Below are 22,040 nucleotides of genomic sequence, written 5' to 3'. Positions count from 1 at the left end.
TTGCATTTTTAAATTCCTTGTCATTTACATTTTGTTGGTTATAATTCACTCAAATCATCAACTGTTTGCTTAACTAAATCAACCACCTAACTAAAATTTCTCAATCCTTCAATCCCTGTGGGATCGACCTCACTCATGTGAGTAATTACTACTTGATGCGACCCGGTACACTTGCCGGTGAGTTTTTGATGCCAGGGCATTTTGGCCAGTTTCACTAACCTTTTCTTTATTGTTTTTAGGGTAGTTTCATGCATTTCCTTAGGAAATAAGCTCGTTTTGGGTAGATATTCACTTACATCTTTATTCAAGCATACATTGTGCACTTTACATGATTTCATGAGGATTTTGCATGAATTTAAGGACAAATTGGATGTTGCATTTCCCATGACTTGGACTAGAACTTCGATGCACTTTATTGCTTGATTTCAGGACAAAGGAAGCAAAGAAGAACCACATTAGTGGCTACGTTAGTTACACTAACGTTAACACTAACGTGGAATGGGATTACCTTGCAAAGTTAATGAGAAAAGTAATTGCCAATAATGCTCTCGAAGCCATCATTTCCCACGTTAAGAGTCACGTTAACTAAGTTAACGTGAACTCTAACGTGGAAGAAAGGAAATGGAGCCAACGTTAGTGACACTTAACATTATCACTAATGTTAGACCAAGCTCATAAGTGGCCACGTTAGTTGCCACGTTAACTTAGTTAACGTGGCCTCTAACGTTAAGAAGCAAAGGGGAAGCCAACGTTAGTGACATTCAACTTTGTCACTAACGTTGGCCAAGTCACAATAGGCCACGTTAACTTCCACGTTAACCTAGTTAACGTGAAAGCTAACGTGAGAAAACAAGGTGGTCGACAACGTTAGTGACACCAAACATTGTCACTAACGTTGGGAGCACACAAGCCCCAATAAGCCACGTTAACTCCCACGTTAACCTAGTTAACGTGGAAGCTAACGTGAAGAAGGAAGGTGATCGCCAATGTTAGTGACACCCAACATTGTCACTAACATTGGAAGGAGCCCACACATGCCACCATGAGCCACATGAACTCCCACGTTAACTTAGTTAACGTGGAAGCTAACATGGATAAGGGAATGATGAGCCAATGTTAGTGACACTCAACTTTGTCACTAACATTGGAGATGGCTAGCATGGCCACGTTAGAAGCCACGTTAACCTAGTTAACGTGGACTCTAACGTGAGAAATAGGGGCACATTGGAACGTTAGTGACAATGGTATGTGTCACTAACGTTGTCGAAGGTTGGCAAGCCTACGTTAAAAGAGCCACGTTAACTAAGTTAACGTGGACTCTAACGTAAGGAAGGGGGAGACTTCTCAACGTTACTGGGAAAGGTAAGTCCCAGTAACGTGTGCGAAAGGCATAGAGGCAACGTTAGTGGCAACGTTTGTGCCACTAACGTTGAAGTTAACGTGGCTTTTACTCTGGTGAGGAACGTTAGTGAAAAAGGTGATTGTCACTAACGTTCTCGAACCCATATTTTCACTGAACGTTAACACCACTAACATCCTGAGCTAAAGTCTCTGCCCACTTCACACTTTCTCTCTGCAAGTAAAGCCAAGCCCAATGAAGAAGAGAAGTGCTTCAAACTCAAGATTCAAAGGCCCATACCCAAGACTTGAAGAGCCAACTAGAAGAATAGAAGAGTAGTATATATAGGAGTAGCTTTGAATTAAATTGGAGTTGAAAAATATAGGGAGCCTCTGGGCATAGAATTACTCTCTGTATTACTTTCTCTGCACTTCTAGTTTCATCATGTATTCTCCATCTTTGTTTTCATTTTCCAGAGCTATGAACAACTAAACCCCTTTCATTGGGTTAGGGAGCTCTGTTGTAATTTGATGGATCAATACTAGTTTTCATTATTCTTCTTCTATCTTTTCTCTTGATTTTACTTGAAAGCTTTCGATCTTCATCCAATTGGGTAGTTATCTTGGAAAAGAAGCTATTCATACTTGGATCTCTTCTGAACCTTGAAAGAGGAATGAAGAGATCATGCTAGAAATGCTTTCTCATGCTGGACCAAATTGGATTTGGATGGATATTTGACTATAATCCTCTCAACACTTGATTTGGGAAATGCATGTGGTATAATCAGTGACCATACTTCATCTCTTCTCATGAGCAATTGACCAAAGAATTGGCTATTGATCAAGATTTGAGAGATTGAATTACAAGAAATTGTAATTCGATCACTTAAGATTGCCAAGGAGATCAATGAGTGCATTGATTGAGGAAGAGATGAAAATGAAATTGATCCGGAGAATGCAACATCTCCCAAGCCCAATGAATTCCCCATTTCTGATCTTACCCATTCTCTTTAATTTCTGTTATTTACTCTTATGAGCAATTCCCCCATTTCCATTTATAATTCTGCAATTTACTTTCCGTCATTTACATTCAGCTCTTTATTTTCAGCATTTACTTTTCTGTTATTTACTTTCCCGCCATTTAATTTTCTGCAATTCTCAACTCAAATTCTGGATTCGCTCAACTAGAACATTCCTCTAGTTAAAGTTGCTTGATCAATCAATCCCTGTGGGATTCGACCTCACTCTATTGTGAGTTTTTACTTGACGACAAATTCAGTACACTTGCCGAAGAAAATTTGTTATGAGACAAGTTTTCCATACATCAAGTTTATGGCGCCGTTGCCGGGGATTGATTGTGCATCAACAATGATTAAATTGGAGGATAACTAGATTGAGCATTTTATTTTTGTTTGATTTAATTTTCTGTTTGAGTCATTTACTTTCTGTTTTAGTTAATTTCTTCCCTTCCCCCTACTTTTTCTTTGTTATTTACCATTCATTTCACTAACCCACTACCTGTTTGATATATTGCATCACTCACACTAACAGTAATTCTAACAGAAATACTTTCTGCACCTATTCTCTTAGCTTGTACTTTTTGGTTGTATGACAGGGAGAAGAAGCGGGGCTTCAACTTCCTTTGATTCTGAACCTGAGAGAACCTTCCTTAGACTAAGGAGGGAGGCAAAAGAAAAACGTGTAGTTGGTGCTGAGGAAGAGGAGGAATACTTTGAACCAAATATGGAAGAAAACATGGAAAACCATCGTGAGGAAGAGGCTCACAACCATGGTGGAGGAGGACGAGAAAATCATGTTGGGGAGGATAGAAGAGTTTTAGGCTCTTACATCAATCCAAACCCAGGAAACTGTGGAAGTAGCATCCAAAAGCCAACCATCCATACCAACAATTTTGAACTAAAACCACAGCTCATCACCCTTGTTCAGAACAACTGTTCGTTCGGAGGAGGTGTCCAAGAAGATCCCAATCAACATCTAACCACCTTCCTGAGAATATGTGACACAGTGAAGTCTAATGGTGTTCATCCTGATGCCTATAGACTGCTCTTATTTCCATCCTCACTCAGGGATAAGGCAGCCAAGTGGCTGGAGTCTTTCCCGAAGGAGAGCTTGACAACTTGGGAAGATGTGGTGAACAAATTCTTAGCAAGATTCTACCCCCCTCAACGAATCAATAGGCTGAGAGCTGAAGTCCAAACTTTTAGGCAACAAGATGGTGAGACTCTATATGAAGCATGGGAGAGGTTTAAAGACCTAACAAGGAGGTGTCCACCAGATATGTTCAATGAATGGGTGCAGCTGCACATTTTCTATGAAGGGCTCTCTTATGAGTCAAAGAAGGCCGTAGACCATTCATCTGGAGGATCTTTGAACAAGAAGAAGACCATTGAGGAGGCCATAGATGTCATTGAAACTGTAGCAGAGAATGACTACTTCTATGCTTCCGAAAGAGGGAACACAAGAGGAGTAATGGAGCTAAACAATGTAGATGCTCTGCTGGCCCAAAACAAGCTCATTACCCAACAGCTAGCTGACCTCACCAAGAAGATGGAGAGGAACCAAGTAGCAGCAATCACCACTTCATCAACAACCCAAGAAGGAGTGAATGAAGAAGCAGAGGGTAGTCAGGAGCAAGCCAACTACATTGGAAATTCACCTAGGCAAAACCATGATCCATACTCCAAGACTTACAACCCTGAATGGAGGAATCACCCAAACTCTGGGTGGGGAAATCAACAAGACCCAAGCCTTGATCAAAGATGCCCAAATCCCAACAATGCAAGCCACCAACATTTCACATCTAGACCATATCAACACCTCCATAACAACACATCTCCACATCCACATCAAAACCAAAATAACTTACTTCATCCTTCCACCTCTAATCCCGATCTACAATCATTTGATGACAGACTCTCAAGGATTGAGAGTCTACTTGAAGGCATAGGCAAGGAGATTCAAGACAACAAGGTGTTCAAGGAGGAAGTGCGAGCCAGTTTCAAGAACCAGGGAGACACAATCAAGAGGTTGGAATCTCAAGTGGGGTATCTCTCTGAGCAAATTCCCAAACCCACAGATGGATTTCCAAGTGACACAGAGAAGAATCCGAGAGGTGAAACAAAGAAAGTAAGATGGGAAGATTGTAAGATGATCACTATAAGTGATAAGGAGACTGAGGACAAGCCAAGCAAGCTGTCAGAAGAACCTGAAGATACCTCAGTAGAGAAGAAAGAAAAAGATCATCAAGAACCAGAAATCTCAAAGCAGGAGCTACTGAGACTCTATGCACCTTTTCCCCAACTGCTCAATGGTGCTGTGGAGAAGAGAATATACTCAAGGTTTCTAGATTTGTTTGCATCTCTGCATGTCAACATACCATTCATCAAGACTATTCAACAAATGCCTGCATACATCAAGTATATGAAGGAGCTGCTTCCCAGGAAAAGCTCACTCAAGGGAGGCCAAACTATAGTGATAAACAAGGAGTGCAGTGCCCTCATTCAACCACAGTTGCCTACAAAAAGAAAAGATCCAGGGAGTTTTCATGTCCCATGTGCCATAGGAGAAACATTGTTTGATAGAGCACTCTGTGATTTGGGAGCAAGCATCAACTTAATGCCCTTATCCCTGATGAAGAGGCTGCAAATCAATGAGATATTGCCCACAGATGTAGTCATCAGGCTGGCTGACAAAACTCAAAAACAAGCAATAGGGGTGGTGGAAAACGTGTTGTTAAAGGTTGGGAAATACTTTCTTCCCACAGACTTTGTCATATTGGACATGGAAGAGAGTCACACTCACCCAATCATATTGGGAAGACCATTCCTAGCTACAGCCAGAGCACTCATAGATGTGGAGCGAGGGGAGCTAATATTGAGGATCCATGATGAACGACTCAGCTTTAATGTCTTCAAACTCTCACAAGAAGCAGACCAAGAAAATAAAGAACCAAGCAAAGATCATAATGAGATGCTGAAAGAGGAAGCAAGCACTGAAGCACAACCAGCCCACCTGGGAAAGCCCTTGGTTGATGAACAAGGAAATAAGCAGTTGTCACAGCTCAAGGAAAAGCTGGAGGAACCTAAACCACCAGAGACAAGTGAAGATAACACCAAAATTCCCTTAGAAGAAGAAGCCACAAAGAGCAAGGAAACATCAAAAGGGACAAAGAAGAAGGTACCAAGGAGGTGGAGGAACAAGAAGATCCCTACGGAAAACTTCTCTCCAGGGGATAAAGTGATCTCAGCTTACTTTCCAGATATCCCCCCTAATCTCCCCACTGTACCATCTCAGTTACCTAAAGTCTTCACTATCAACAGAGTTCTCTCCTTGGAACATGTAGAGATCATTGATACAACCAATGGATATAAGTCCAAGGCAAGAGGGGAGGACTTGAAGCATTATCAACCTCCCTGATGAAGGAGAACGTCAAGCTAGTGACGCTAAAGAAGCGCTTCATGGGAGGCAACCCATATTTTATATACTTTTAGAAAATAGTGAATAAGTCAATATTCATGAATCCTAACCCAAACTTGACAAACACTTGGGTGAAATTGATGCGCATAAACTTGTTATGCTACGATTTAGGAAATCGCACGATCGGCAAAATTCCTTCCGGCAAGTGCACCGGTTATCGTCAAGTAAAAACTCACAATAGAGTGAGGTCGAATCCCACAAGGATTGGTTGAGTGAGCAATTCAGATTAGAAGTGTGTTCTAGTTGAGCGGAATCAAGATTTAGATGAGAATTGCGGAATGTAAAATTGGCGGGAAAAGTAAATGACAAGAAATTGAAATGGCGGAATCTTAAATTGCATGAATTAAAGAGCATAAGCTAAATTGCTGAAATTAAAAGGGAATGGGGGTGATTGCATGAATTGAGTTGCAGAATGTAAAGAGAAGGTGGAAATTAGAAATGGGGAATTCATTGGGTTATAGGAGATATTGAGATCTCCGAATCAAAACATGTTTATCTCTTCCTCAACCAATGCGTTCATTGAATTTTGCTTGACAATCTTATATGATTGGATCCCAATCCCTTGGCTCACAAATTCTCTCTAAAAACAAACAAATTCCCAATCCCTTGGTTTAAATGTTCATAAGAAGAGATGATGCTCGATCACTGATTATACCACACAGTTTCATGAACCACAATTTGGTAGGATTACATGTCACAATATCCATCCAAACCCCAATCCAATTCACTGTGAGAAAGCTTCTCTAGCATGAATCCTCCATTCCTTTCCCAAGGTTCCGAAGGATTCCAATTATGGGTAGTTTCTTTCCCAAGACAACTACCCAATGGAATTAGATCGAGAAGCTTTCTAACAAAATTCAGGAGAAAAGATTGAAGAAGAAGATAAACTATTATTGATTCATTGAATTACAATAGAGCTCCCTAACCCAATGAAAGGGGGTTTAGTGAGTCATAGCTCTGAATTCAATTACAAAGATATGAAAACTAGCTCTGTGAAAGTCCAGTCCTTCCTAACTTAAATTCTATCCTATTTATACACTTTCTATATTGAGCTTCTGTTGTGTTTCTTGGGCTTTGAGGCCTCTCCCTGCTTTCCTTTTGCCTTGGGTTTATGATCCATAATCTTGATGAGGCTGTTGATCCAAATTCTGTAACATTCATTGAGCTAACTTAGTGATAATCAAATAATGACACATGACTCAATAAATTGAAATTTCAGACTCATCAATCCTTCAGGCCCAATCCCATAAACCATGATATTCAATTGGGTTTCATACCAGAGTAAGTTTAAGTTAATGTTTGTGCTCAAATACTAACTTAAACCGCAATATTGTTGGCCCAGAAACCTTTTCCAAGAGTGGCGTTTAAGTTGCAGTTTAAGCTTAAACTGTAGCTTAAACGCCAGACACTTCCAGTGATGCCTTTTGTGGAAGCACGTTTAAGCTTCAGTTTAAGGTTAAACTGAAGCTTAAACGTGGAAATGGAAGAAGGCAGCCCTGGAGGGTAACTTAGTCGAACACGTTTAAGCTTCAGTTTAAGGTTAAACTGAAGCTTAAACGTGGAGATAGAAAGGGCAGCCCTGGAGGTCGAACACGTTTAAGCTCCAGTTTAAGGTTAAACTGGAGCTTAAACGTGGAAATGGAAGAAGGCATCCTGGAGGTCGAACACGTTTAAGCTCCAGTTTAAGGTTAAACTGGAGCTTAAACGTGGAAGCTGAGAAATGTAGCCCTGGAGGTGTCGAACACGTTTAAGCTCCAGTTTAAGGTTAAACTGGAGCTTAAACGTGGAAATGGAGAAAGCAACCCTGGAGGAGAAAACTTGGTCGAACACGTTTAAGCTCCAGTTTAAGGTTAAACTGGAGCTTAAACGTGGAAATGGCTCCCTGGTGCACTTCCCATTTCTGGCGTTTAACCTCCAGTTTAAGGTTAAACTGGAGGTTAAACGTGGAAATGCTTCCTGATTGGCATTCTCATTCTGGCGTTTAACCTCCAGTTTAAGGTTAAACTGGAGGTTAAACGTGGAAATGCTTCTTTGGTGAGACTTTCATTCTGGCGTTTAACCTCCAGTTTAAGGTTAAACTGGAGGTTAAACTTCAGTTTCAGCATTTCTTAGCCTTCATGATTCTGGCGTTTAAGCTCCAGTTTAGGCTTAAACTGGAACTTAAACTCCACATGTGATATTCAAGCTTCCTTTATTGACTTTGTTGCTTCCTTGCCTAGCCTCTTCTTCCCTGAAATCATCCAAACAATTGCATCAAAGTCTTGCAAAATTTCATGAGAAATCTTCCATTCATAGCATTCAAGTAATATAACTAAAAACTCATGGAATTTGCATCAAAATCATACTGTTTGGATGGTTCATTGCTTTGTTCTTCTTTTAACCATTCTTGGTTACTTTAAGCTCAAGAAAATGCATAAAACAACTAAAACTATCAAAAAAAATGCTAGTGAAACTAGCCTAAGATGCCTTGGCATCACAACACCAAACTTAATACTTGCTTGTCCCTAAGCAAGTCCTGAGTTATTTGAGAAGAAAGTATGAAACAGAAAGCAATTACATTGGCTATATTAGCAAGCATTTGAAGTTCATCAGAAGGGTTTTATGCAGAAAGTTGCAGCATCACTTTTTCATACTTATCAGGTAAGATTATCACTTTTTCATTGCATCCATCAAACACTGCTATGGCCTCTTGTTATTCTTATGTCCTTGGCACTTTTCTCTTCTTTGTTTTTCTTTTCTTTTTCTTAGAGCTCCTTTGCTCCTTGTTTGCTTGGTGTCATGTGTTGCACAAGCCTTTGGCATTTTCTTTTTCTTATCAGTGTACTATACATATCCACTTCAGGCATTTTAGTTCACATTTCTTCTTGAGACATTGGTGCCCAGCACCTCTTTGTGTGACTAAATGTTTTGTATTTAGGTTGCTCTTGATAATGGACTTTTGGTTGATAACCCGGGTTAGTTAACCCAAGTTACCAAGTGTTGAAACACTCCTCAGAACCTATTCATCCAAGCATATCCTTAATACATAAACACCACAGGCATTTGTCTCAGAAGTTCAAACCATTGGTGCCTAGCTTATTTTCTCAATTTTTTTGCTTTTTGGTTGCCCTTTTTCAGTGGCTTTTTCTTCTTCTTTTTCTTTCTTTTTCATGGCCAAAGATATTTATTCATCAAGATCCATAGACAGTTTTCAATTTCTACATACAAAATGATAATTCTACACTCTATTTCCAGTGATCTGACTAAACAATCAAGCATGCATACCACCACTTAATTCTACTTGATTTGTCACTAATTGAGCCAAGTTACTTTTGTTCAAACTTTTCTTTTATTTTTGGAAACAGAACAAGCATGGCAAGCACTTGTTTAAGAAAGTGAAGTTATATCCAAACATCTAGGCGTTCACTTTATTCAAAGCAATAAACAGACAAATATACTAAAAACTTCACATTCCAGAAAGGTTCAACATTTACAGTTTAAACCAGAACAAGCATGCTTTTGTTTGCCCTTTTTAAAGAATTATCAAGGAACAATACCACCTTGTGAAATTCCTTGTTTTCTCTTTGTTGCCAGGAAACACTTTGATTTCTTCTTCTTCTCCTAATTGTTGCTTCATGTTTTAAGATCCTTGTTTCCTTTCCTGCAAAGAGTGATGAAGTTGCTTGCTTCTCAAGCACTTGAGTGGTTAGCTCAACTATGTGTGGGTAAGTATCTGAGTCTTAAGTTAGTGTGTGAACACCAAACTTAGTCTCCCACTTACTTCTCTGTTCTTTGAATCCTTGAGTTCTCTTTGGAATGAAGTTGCTGCTAAGGGTTTTTAAGCATTTCTGTGACTGCTTAGAATGGTTGTTCCTTTCATATAATTCAAAGGTTGTTGTGTTCAGTTGATCTTTATGGTGGAACACCAAACTTAGAGTCACACATTCCCCTTTGAATTATTGATCCACGAATTCATTATGTGGTGTGAAACACCAAACTAAATTCTTTGCAATGCACAGAAACTACTTCACCCTTTTTATTGAAACAAATAAAAGAAACAGCAAAAGGGTATTACCTCAGGTTGGGTTGCCTCCCAACAAGCGCTTCTTTAACGTCATTAGCTTGACGGTCAGCTTCCTCAGTTGAGGTGATATTTAACCTTGTCCTTCTCCTCCACATCTCCCAAGTAATGTTTGAGTCTTTGACCGTTCACAATGAAGGTTCGTTGTGACTTTTCTTCCATGATTTCTACTTGTCCATATTTGGAGACCTTGGTAACAAGGAATGGTCCAGACCACCTTGATTTTAGCTTCCCTGGAAATAGCTTCAGCCTAGAATTGTAGAGCAATACTTTTTGTCCTTCTTCAAATTTCCTTGGGGCTATGTTGCTGTCATGCTTCTTCTTTGCTCTTTCTTTGTAAATTTTGGCATTCTCATAAGCTTCAGCTCTGAACTCTTCCAACTCTTGAATTTGCAACATCCTTCTTTCTCCAGCAGCTTTGCTGTCCAAGTTCAAAAGTTTCAAGGCCCAGTATGCCTTGTGCTCCAACTCCAGTGGCAAATGGCAAGCTTTTCCGTATACTAGTTGGTAAGGAGACATTCCAATTGGTGTTTTGAAAGCTGTCCTATATGCCCAAAGAGCATCATCTAGCTTAATCGACCAGTCCTTCCTTGAAGTTCCCACAGTCTTTTCCAGGATCCTTTTGAGTTCTCTGTTAGATATTTCGGCTTGCCCACTTGTTTGTGGATGGTATGGTGTGGCTACCTTGTGTTTGACTCCATATTTTAGAAGCAATGCCTCTAATGGTTTGTTGCAGAAGTGGCTTCCTCCATCACTGATGATTGCTCTTGGAACCCCAAAACGGCAAAAAATGTGTTTTCTGAGGAAGTTCATGACTACCTTATTATCATTGGTTGGAGTTGCTATTGCTTCAGCCCATTTGGAGACATAGTCTACTGTCACAAGAATGTAATTATTTGAGTATGAGGAGGGAAAGGGTCCCATGAAATCTATCCCCCATACATCAAACAATTCAAGTTCCAGAATGAATTGTTGTGGCATTTCATTTCTTCTTGGCAGGTTCCCCGCTTTCTGGCATTCATGGCAGTGCTTCACTAGTTCCTTTGCATCTTTGAAGATAGTGGGCCAATAAAAACCACACTGCAACACCTTAGCTGCTGTTCTTTCTCCTGCAAAATGTCCTCCATAAGTGGAGCCATGGCAGTCCCATAAGACTTCCCTTCCTTCTTCCTCTGATATGCATCTTCTGAGTATGCCATCGGAATATTTTTTGAACAAGTATGGTTCGTCCCAGATGAAGTATTTGGCATCATTTACCAATTTCTTCCTTTGATGCTTGTTAAATTCCAACGGCAAACTCCCAGTGGCCTTGAAGTTTGCTATGTCTGCAAACCAGGGTGCTTTGTGAATTACCATGAGTTGTTCATCAGGAAAGCACTCATTTATATGTGTGCTTTGTGCGCTTCCTTCTTCACATGGTATCCTTGATAAATGGTCTGCCACCTTGTTCTCTACACCCTTCTTGTCTTTGATTTCAATGTCAAATTCCTGCAACAAAAGAACCCATCTAATAAGTCTTGGTTTGGATTCTTGTTTAGCAAGTAAGTATTTTAAAGCTGAATGATCAGTGAAGACAATGACTTTAGATCCAATGAGATAGGATCTAAATTTGTCAAATGCAAAGACTATTGCCAAGAGTTCTTTTTCAGTGGTTGTGTAATTCCTTTGGTTAGCATTCAAGACTTTACTGGCATAATAAATCACATGTACCAAATTGTCTTTCCTTTGTCCTAACACTGCCCCAATAGCAAGGTCTGATGCATCACACATCAGTTCAAAAGGTAAGTTCCAATCAGGTGGGGCAATGATAGGTGCAGAGGAAAGTTTTTGCTTCAAAAGTTCATAGGCTAGCATGCAATTTTTATCAAATACAAAGGGTGTATCAGAGACAAGCAAGTTACTCAAAGGTTTGGCTATTTTAGAAAAGTCTCTAATAAACCTTCTGTAAAACCCAGCGTGTCCCAAAAAACTCCTAACTGCCTTGACATTACTTGGTGGAGGTAGTTTTTCAATGATTTCCACCTTAGCTCTGTCCACCTCCATGCCTCTATTAGAGATTTTGTGGCCAAGGACTATTCCTTCTGTGACCATGAAATGACATTTTTCCCAGTTTAATACTAGGTTAGTCTCTTGGCACCTCTTAAGCACGAAGGCAAGGTGGTGTAGGCAGCTGGGAAAAGAATCTCCAAACACAGAAAAATCATCCATGAAGACCTCAATAAATTTTTCAATCATGTCCGAAAAGATGGACAGCATGCATCTTTAGAAAGTGGCAGGTGCATTGCACAATCCAAAGGGCATGCGTCTATAAGCAAAAACTCCATATGGATAAACAAATGATGTTTTCTCTTGATCTCTAGGATCAACTACTATCTGATTATAGCCTGAGTATCCATCCAAGAAGCAATAGTAAGCATGTCCTGCAAGCCATTCAAGCATCTGATCCATGAATGGGAGTGGGAAATGATCTTTTCTGGTGGCTTCATTGAGCTTCCTGTAGTCTATGCACATCCTCCACCCAGTGACAGTTCTTGTGGGTATGAGTTCATTCCTCTCATTTGGCACCACAGTTATGCCACCTTTCTTGGGAACTACATGGATGGGACTAACCCATGGGCTATCAGAAATGGGGTAGATTACCCCTGCCTGCCATAACTTCATGACCTCCTTTTGTACCACTTCTTTCATGACGGGATTCAATCTTCTCTGAGCTTGGATGGAGGGTCTAGCATCCTCTTCTAACAAGATTTTATGCATGCATATGGATGAACTTATCCCCTTCAAATCAGCTAGGGTCCATCCAATGGCATCTTGATGAGTTTGTAGCACCTTGATCAATTCTTCTTCCTGTTCTTGACTCAGGGCAGAGCTAATGATAACAGGATGACTCTCATCACTACCCAAGTATGCATACTTGAGATTAGGGGGCAATGCTTTGAGCTCAGGTTTTGGTGCTTCCTTCTCTTCTTTCACTATCTCTGGCATGTTCGGCATGGTTGTTTCAGCAGCCTTGATGTCACTAACTTCTATGTCTTTGGTGAACTCCTCCTCTGCCACTTCCTTTGTTGTTTCCTCAAAAGTTTCTTGTACTGCAATGTCCACTACATCCACCCTCATGCATTCCCTTAGTGATTCTGATGGATAGCTCATTGCTTTGAATACGTTAAACACCAATTTCTCATCATGTAGTCTAAGAGTGAGTTCACCCTTTTGTACATCTATGATGGCTCCAGCAGTAGCCAGGAAGGGTCTTCCCAGGATTATTGAAGCTTTGGCTTCTTCCTCCATATCTAACACCACAAAATCGGCAGGAAATATAAAATCTCCCACCTTCACCAACAAATCCTCAACTATCCCATGAGGGAATTTAAAAGTTCGATCTGCCAATTGGAGGGCCATTCTTGTTGGTTTGGCTTCCTCAATCTTCATTCTTCTCATCATTGTTAGAGACATCAAATTGATACTGGCCCCTAAGTCACACAAGGCCTTCTCCACCATGACTTCTCCTATGATGCAGGGGATTTGGAAACTGCCTGGATCCTTCAATTTTTGAGGCAATTTGTGCTGGATGATGGCACTGCATTCTTCAGTTAACAACACAGTTTCCTCGTTTCTCCAGCTTCTTTTCTTGGTCATTAATTCCTTTAAGAATTTTGCATAGAGTGGCATTTGCTCTATTGCCTCAGCAAACGGAATGTTGATTTGAAGCTTCTTGAAAATCTCCAAGAACCTGGAGAATTGGCCATCCTTTTCACTTTTCATCAAACGTTGAGGATATGGTGCCTTAGGTGTATAAGGCTTCAGGACCTCTTTTTCTTTTTCTTTTGTTGCAGACGATGTAAAAGATTGTCCTTGTTCCTTATCTCTCACATTTTCCTTTGCTTCATCCTCTGTGGTTTCCTTTGAGATCTCCTTTAGATTCTTTCCGCTTCTGAAGGTTATGGCCTTACATTATTCCCTTGCAATAGCCTTGGCAGCATGAGAAATGCTTGTCCCAGGGGTTTGCTTAGACAAATACGCAATTTGATTTTCTAGCTTCTGGATGGCAGCTCCTTGGTTTTGCAGGTTAGAATTTACTTCTTCCTTAAAAGCTTTCAATTCGGTTATGTCTTGACTCATGGTTGCAAGCATTCCTTCTATCCTGTTTAATTGATCTTGAAATTGTTGGTTCGGATTAGGTTGAGCAGGTTGATTATTTTGGCTATGATATGGTGGTTGAGAGTAAGTGTTTTGTGTGGCTTGGTATGATCTTTGGTTGGAGTTTTGGTATGTGGACTTGTTATGTTGGTTTTGCTGGTTTCCCCACCCAAAGTTTGGGTGGTTTTTCCAGCCTGGGTTGTAAGTGTTGGAATGTGGATCATATGGTTGCCTTTGTTGATTTCCTACATAATTGGCCTCTTCCCAATCACCTCCTTCAGTGCTTTCTTCTTCTTGCTCTTGTGTGTGTATTGCAGCCACTTGTTTTGTTTCTAATTTCCTGGTGAGCTCTGCTAGTTGCTTGGCAAACACCTTGTTTTGGGCTAGAATTGTATCAACATGGTTCAGCTCCATGACTCCCTTAGTGTTGTGTCTCTCTGATGCATAGTAGTACTCGTTCTCAGCCACTGTCTCAATCACTTCAATGGCTTCTTCCACAGTCTTTTTCCTGTTCAATGAACCTCCTGATGAATGGTCTACAGCCTTCCTTGATTCATAAGACAGTCCATCATAGAAAATATGCAATTGCACCCAGTCATGGAACATGTCTGGTGGGCATTTCCTTGTCAAATCCTTGAATCTCTCCCATGCCTCGTAGAGAGTTTCACCATCTTGTTGTCTAAACGTCTGAACCTCAGATCGAAGCCTATTGACCTTTTGTGGGGGGTAGAAACGTGCCAGAAACTTGCTTTCCACCTCATCCCAGGTTGTTAGGCTCCCCCTTGGGAATGATTCCAGCCACTTAGCTGCCTTGTCCCTAAGTGAAAATGGGAACAAAAGCAGTTTATATGCATCTTCCTGGACTCCATTGGACTTCACAGTGTCGCAAATTCTCAGAAATTTTGTGAGATGTTGGTTTGGGTCTTCATTAGCACTTCCACCAAATGAACAATGATTCTCCACAAGTGATATTAGCTGTGGTTTGAGCTCAAAATTGTTGGCCTGAATGGGTGGTTTCTGGATGCTGCTACCACAATTCCCAGAGGTTGGGTTTATGTATGAACTAAGAACCCTCCTCTCAGGAATGGCATTGTTTCCATCAGCTCTCTCATGGTTGTGAACTTCTCTATCTATGTTGAGATCTAAAGCTTCCTCAAAATTGTCCTCAGATTCTCCTTCAGATTCCTCTTCTCCCAGTACTCTCTTCCCTCTTGCTTCCCTTCTCAGTCTATGAAGGGTCCTCTCTGGTTCGGTATATGGAGGAGTTGATGTCTCTCCTCTCCTACCTGTCATACAAGAACACAGCACAGGCAACAAACAAGTGAAATACTCTTGGTTAATGGAAGAGTATGGTTAGAACAGTTGAGGAATTAATTCAAACAGTTAGTGAGTCAGTGAGTTAGTTGCTTGAATTTAAAGGCATAAAGAAAGAAAGCATGTAACAGAGTGCAGAAATTAAAATTCAACAAGTAATGTGTACTGAATTAATCAAAACAAAAAAAATGCTCAATCTAGTTAACTTCCAATTGAAGAATTGTCAATCGAAAACCAATCCCCGGCAACGGCGCCATAAACTTGATGCGCATAAACTTGTTATGCTACGATTTAGGAAATCGCACGATCGGCAAAATTCCTTCCGGCAAGTGCACCGGTTATCGTCAAGTAAAAACTCACAATAGAGTGAGGTCGAATCCCACAAGGATTGGTTGAGTGAGCAATTCATATTAGAAGTGTGTTCTAGTTGAGCGGAATCAAGATTTAGATGAGAATTGCGAAATGTAAAATTGGCGGGAAAAGTAAATGACAAGAAATTGAAATGGCGGAATCTTAAATTGCATGAATTAAAGAGCATAAGCTAAATTGCTGAAATTAAAAGGGAATGGGGGTGATTGCATGAATTGAGTTGCAGAATGTAAAGAGAAGGTGGAAATCAGAAATGGGGAATTCATTGGGTTATAGGAGATATTGAGATCTCCGAATCAAAACATGTTTATCTCTTCCTCAACCAATGCGTTCATTGAATTTTGCTTGGCAATCTTATATGATTGGATCCCAATCCCTTGGCTCACCAATTCTCTCTAAAAACAAACAAATTCCCAATCCCTTGGTTTAAATGTTCATAAGAAGAGATGATGCTCGATCACTGATTATACCACACAGTTTCATGAACCACAATTTGGTAGGATTACATGTCACAATATCCATCCAAACCCCAATCCAATTCACTGTGAGAAAGCTTCTCTAGCATGAATCCTCCATTCCTTTCCCAAGGTTCCGAAGGATTCCAATTATGGGTAGTTTCTTTCCCAAGACAACTACCCAATGGAATTAGATCGAGAAGCTTTCTAACAAAATTCAAGAGAAAAGATTGAAGAAGAAGATAAACTATTATTGATTCATTGAATTACAATAGAGCTCCCTAACCCAATGAAAGGGGGTTTAGTGAGTCATAGCTCTGAATTCAATTACAAAGATATGAAAACTAGCTCTGTGAAAAGTCCAGTCCTTCCTAACTTAAATTCTATCCTATTTATACACTTTCTATATTGAGCTTCTGTTGTGTTTCTTGGGCTTTGAGGCCTCTCCCTGCTTTCCTTTTGCCTTGGGTTTATGATCCATAATCTTGATGAGGCTGTTGATCCAAATTCTGTAACATTCATTGAGCTAACTTAGTGATAATCAAATAATGACACATGACTCAATAAATTGAAATTTCAGACTCATCAATCCTTCAGGCCCAATCCCATAAACCATGATATTCAATTGGGTTTCATACCAGAGTAAGTTTAAGTTAATGTTTGTGCTCAAATACTAACTTAAACTGCAATATTGTTGGCCCAGAAACCTTTTCCAAGAGTGGCGTTTAAGTTGCAGTTTAAGCTTAAACTGTAGCTTAAACGCCAGACACTTCCAGTGATGCCTTTTGTGGAAGCACGTTTAAGCTTCAGTTTAAGGTTAAACTGAAGCTTAAACGTGGAAATGGAAGAAGGCAGCCCTGGAGGGTAACTTAGTCGAACACGTTTAAGCTTCAGTTTAAGGTTAAACTGAAGCTTAAACGTGGAGATAGAAAGGGCAGCCCTGGAGGTCGAACACGTTTAAGCTCCAGTTTAAGGTTAAACTGGAGCTTAAACGTGGAAATGGAAGAAGGCATCCTGGAGGTCGAACACGTTTAAGCTCCAGTTTAAGGTTAAACTGGAGCTTAAACGTGGAAGCTGAGAAATGTAGCCCTGGAGGTGTCGAACACGTTTAAGCTCCAGTTTAAGGTTAAACTGGAGCTTAAACGTGGAAATGGAGAAAGCAACCCTGGAGGAGAAAACTTGGTCGAACACGTTTAAGCTCCAGTTTAAGGTTAAACTGGAGCTTAAACGTGGAAATGGCTCCCTGGTGCACTTCCCATTTCTGGCGTTTAACCTCCAGTTTAAGGTTAAACTGGAGGTTAAACGTGGAAATGCTTCCTGATTGGCATTCTCATTCTGGCGTTTAACCTCCAGTTTAAGGTTAAACTGGAGGTTAAACGTGGAAATGCTTCTTTGGTGAGACTTTCATTCTGGCGTTTAACCTCCAGTTTAAGGTTAAACTGGAGGTTAAACTTCAGTTTCAGCATTTCTTAGCCTTCATGATTCTGGCGTTTAAGCTCCAGTTTAGGCTTAAACTGGAACTTAAACTCCACATGTGATATTCAAGCTTCCTTTATTGACTTTGTTGCTTCCTTGCCTAGCCTCTTCTTCCCTGAAATCATCCAAACAATTGCATCAAAGTCTTGCAAAATTTCATGAGAAATCTTCCATTCATAGCATTCAAGTAATATAACTAAAAACTCATGGAATTTGCATCAAAATCATACTGTTTGGATGGTTCATTGCTTTGTTCTTCTTTTAACCATTCTTGGTTACTTTAAGCTCAAGAAAATGCATAAAACAACTAAAACTATCAAAAAAATGCTAGTGAAACTAGCCTAAGATGCCTTGGCATCAGAAATCCTTATATTGCAGTATATAGTGAAGAAAAAGTTTGGTGTTCAAAGCGTGCTAAGAAAGCATGAATGCAACTGAGAGCATGCTAGTCTTGGAGCTTTAAACAGAACTTTTCATCACAGTGCTCCAAACTAAGTTTGGTGTCACCCCATGGTGCCACGAATATGCATATAAGGATACACAGTTAGTTTGTTAGTTGGTGTTCATGAATAAACAATCCAATTCTTTTTCTTTATCATTCTAGCCGAAAGGTTTAAAAACTTTTTATGATATTGATTTTTCTTATTTTATTTTTATAGGGAAAAGGAAACGAGCATTGAAGGGGATAGATTGGATAACTAAATGAAGAAGGTTCGGACACCACAAAAGGAAGGACTACACACTTGTTCTGAAAAGGGAAGGCATTGGAAAATGTTGCCATGCAACATTGAAAAGAATGAGACCCTTGAAGACCGAGCAATCTCCATCATAAAGTGATGATCCTTGTCCTTTCTCCATGCAGAACCCCAACCGTCCATCAAACAACCACTCCATCAATCCACACCCTCCATTTACTCACAACCTCTCTATATAAGTGATCCTTGTTCCGTACCCACTCTTCACACCTCTCCATTTTGGATTCTCCTTCACTCCCTTCATTGCACTCAACCCTAAACAACCAAAAGTCTCCACACCCTTACCAACTTCACACATTAACCCTCATTCATGGCATCTTCGAGCTCTAAAAGAAGGAATGAAAAGGAACCTATGGAGCAACACCCGTATGATGAAAAGAGATTTAGAAGCTTGCACCATGCATTGCAATACGGGTGGATGGTGGATAAGGAAATCATTTATGAGCTGGGATTTCAAGTTAGGAAAAATGTGTGCCCCGAAATCACAAAGAAGGTAGAAAAGAGAAGATGGGAGCTTCTCACTGATCCGGTCATTAAGGTGAATGCAAATCTTATAAGAGAGTTTTATGCAAATGCGGTCCGATATGATAAGGCAGATGAGTCATATACAAGCTTTGTGAGAGGAAAGATTATGGATTTTGGTCCCATGAGTGTCATGAGGGCATTAAAGCTGCGGTCTATACCGTTTGAAGAAGAGAGTTATCATTCAAGAATGGACAACAACCCTGATCATGACCAGATTGTGCAAGACATTTGTGTACCAGGAGCTGACTGGGAAAGATATACAGATAGGAGACCAAGGTTCATCAAAAGAGTAGATCTCACCCCGGAAGCAAAAGGGTGGTTCGAAATTGTAAGGAGGTCCATCCTCCCAGCAGCGAACAACTCGGAGGTGAATCTCAAGAGAGCCACACTGGTGCACTGTATACTCAAAGGCGGAGAGATCAAGGTTCATGAACTCATAGCAGAAGGGATTAGAAAAATGGCCGAGAAAAGCGACTCAAGGGGAACGTTAGGTTACCCCAGCACTATCTACCGACTGTGCAAGAAAGCTGGGGTGGTGTTTGAAGATGAGGACCCCGTGTGCATAAAAGATGGCATTCCAATAACCGTTCAACGAATGCATGCCACCGCATCCCCCTGCCTCAACGGAAGCAAAGGAAGAGGCCAGCCTCTCAAGTAGTAGAGGGACAAGTCGTAGAAGGGCAAGCACCAGCCACCTTGGATATGCATCAATTGCATGAGGCCATTGATAGGCTATCTCGACAATATTTGGAAAGCCAAGGAGCACAGAGAGAACTTCAACTACAGATGATGGGGCAGTAAGAGGAGTCACTCTCAAGATGGATGACTCAACAAGAGGATTGGCAAAAGCAAATGATGGATCAGCAACTGAGTCAAGGACAACAATGGAGTGAAACATTCCACAGAATGGAACAAAGGCAAAATGAGCAACAAGAATCCATCCAGAGGCTAATCAACATCTAAGCACATCAAGGTGCACATATACATGAGATGCATCGAAGACAAATAGAACAGGCAGAACTATTGGATGAGCAAAGGGCATTCGCAGAAGGAGTTTACCTGAGCGAGACTGGGCATCATATAAATACTCAAGCCAGGCTCGGTTACTTGGTAGGACAGCTGCCTATATTGCATCCAAGAATCACAAGGTATGAAGAAATGAGGGATGAATTAGCACGAGAAGAAAGACAAAGGGTGGAAGAGAGTCATGAAGCAGTGAGGAAGGCACTTGAGGATTGGAAGCAAGCAAGATTGGCACGGATGCGAGGGAATGCAAGAGGACACAAAGAAGACAAACAAGGAGGAAAGCATGGGCATCCACAAGAGTAAAAGGTGGTGGAGTTCCTTCTTTGGTCCATCTTTCTCTATGTTTTAAATAAGGAAGATCTTGTATGAAATAGAACTTGCTTCCATTTCATTTTAAACCTTTTTAAATTCTGTCTTTTAAGTTTTTGTGTTGAAGAGGTCTATGATTGCTAGTCCTTATGTCACTGCATCCTTACTTTGCTTACTTGTATGTTTGTCCCTTTAAATCAAATGAAAAGAGAATGAGTGTTTTTAAAGACCAGAGAGGAGTTCATACTATGGAGTAAGTTCATGAGTTTAAGGTGTGATCATAAGTTAGCTAAGTTGGTTCAATGACAAGGTGAGAAGACAACTATCTGTCATGAATACTATGCTTTGAACACACCCCATGAGACTAGCTAAATAAGAAGATCCTAATAAGAAAAAGGGAAAGAACAATAAAGGTTGAAAAATAAAAGAAAAAGAGTAAGCAATAAGGCTAGGAACCAATGGTTTTAATCTTGAGGCATGTGTTTGTGGTGCTCCTGTGTGAGGGATCTACTTGGATGAATAAGCTCTTAGGGGTGCTTTATCACTTGGTAACTTGGGTTAACTAACTCGGGATTGTCAGCTGAAAGTCCACTATCAAGTGTAACCCTCACTACAGAGCAGTTAGTAACCCAAAGAGGTGCTGGACACCAAGGTCTCAAGAAAAGAAAATAAATAAACTATGTGCCTGTGGTGTATATGTATGGGGGAGAGACTTGAGCAAGTAAGTCCTTAGTGGTGCTTCAACACCTAGCACCTTGAACCAACTGGTTCGGGAGTGTTGGCTGAAAGCTTATTTTAAAGAGTTGCCCCCTTACAGAACACTTAGCTTAAGAACAAAAATAAGCCCTGAAATAACAACAAAAGGATCAATGAATAAAAGTCTCATGGGATGCAATCACAGTGAGTATTCTAGGACATGATAAAGGTCTGAAAGCTAGGAATGAACTTAAGTTGCTATGCATGAAACCACCAAAAAACTAGGGACATGACTTCCACAAGAATGACTCATTTCTCTTGGCATTCCATTCATCATTTTCTTGTTCCAGTACTTGCTTAGGGACAAGCAAGCTTTAAGTTTGGTGTTGTGATGCCAGGGCATTTTGGCCAGTTTCACTAACCTTTTCTTTACTGTTTTTAGGGTAGTTTCATGCATTTCCTTAGGAAATAAGCTCGTTTTGGGTAGATATTCACTTACATCTTGATTCAAGCATACATTGTGAACTTTACATAATTTCATGAGAATTTTGCATGAATTTAAGGACAAATTGGATGTTGCATTTCCCATGACTTGGACTAGAACTTTGATGCACTTTATTGCTTGATTTCAGGACAAAGGAAGCAAAGAAGAACCACATTAGTGGCTACGTTAGTTACACTAACGTTAACACTAACGTGGAATGGGAGTAACTTGCAAAGTTAATGAGAAAAGTAATTGCCAATAACGCTCTCGAAGCTATCATTTCCCACGTTAAGAGTCACGTTAACTAAGTTAACGTGAACTCTAACGTGGAAGAAAGGAAATGGAGCCAACGTTAGTGACACTTAACATTATCACTAACGTTGGACCAAGCTCATAAGTGGCCACGTTAATTGCCACATTAGTTAACGTGGCCTCTAACGTTAAGAAGTAAAGGGGAAGCCAACATTAGTGACATTCAACTTTGTCACTAACGTTGGCCAAGTCACAATAGGCCACGTTAACTTCCACGTTAACCTAGTTAACGTGGAAGCTAACGTGAGGAAACAAGGTGCTCGACAACATTAGTGACACCAAACATT

General features: G+C 40.4%; 2 non-coding genes across 2 annotated transcripts; one reads left to right on the top strand and one right to left on the bottom strand.

Annotated features, from left to right (window-relative positions):
- Positions 1-3,534: 3,534 nt before the first annotated feature.
- Positions 3,535-3,641, bottom strand: LOC148562149 (small nucleolar RNA R71). The gene has a single exon (XR_015888254.1). It is a non-coding gene; the product is annotated as a small nucleolar RNA R71 (small nucleolar RNA).
- A 10,995-nt stretch (positions 3,642-14,636) lies between these two features.
- LOC148562148 (small nucleolar RNA R71) lies at positions 14,637-14,740 on the top strand. Its single transcript, XR_015886615.1, has one exon. It is a non-coding gene; the product is annotated as a small nucleolar RNA R71 (small nucleolar RNA).
- The last annotated feature ends 7,300 nt before the right edge of the window (positions 14,741-22,040 follow it).

Source organism: Arachis ipaensis, chromosome B6 (genome assembly GCF_059453495.1).
Source record: "Arachis ipaensis isolate K30076 ecotype BB chromosome B6, ASM5945349v1, whole genome shotgun sequence".
In the NCBI taxonomy this organism is placed as follows: Eukaryota; Viridiplantae; Streptophyta; class Magnoliopsida; order Fabales; family Fabaceae; genus Arachis; species Arachis ipaensis.
The sequence above is the reverse complement of the archived record's forward strand: the minus strand, read 5'-3'. Positions and strand labels throughout refer to the sequence as shown.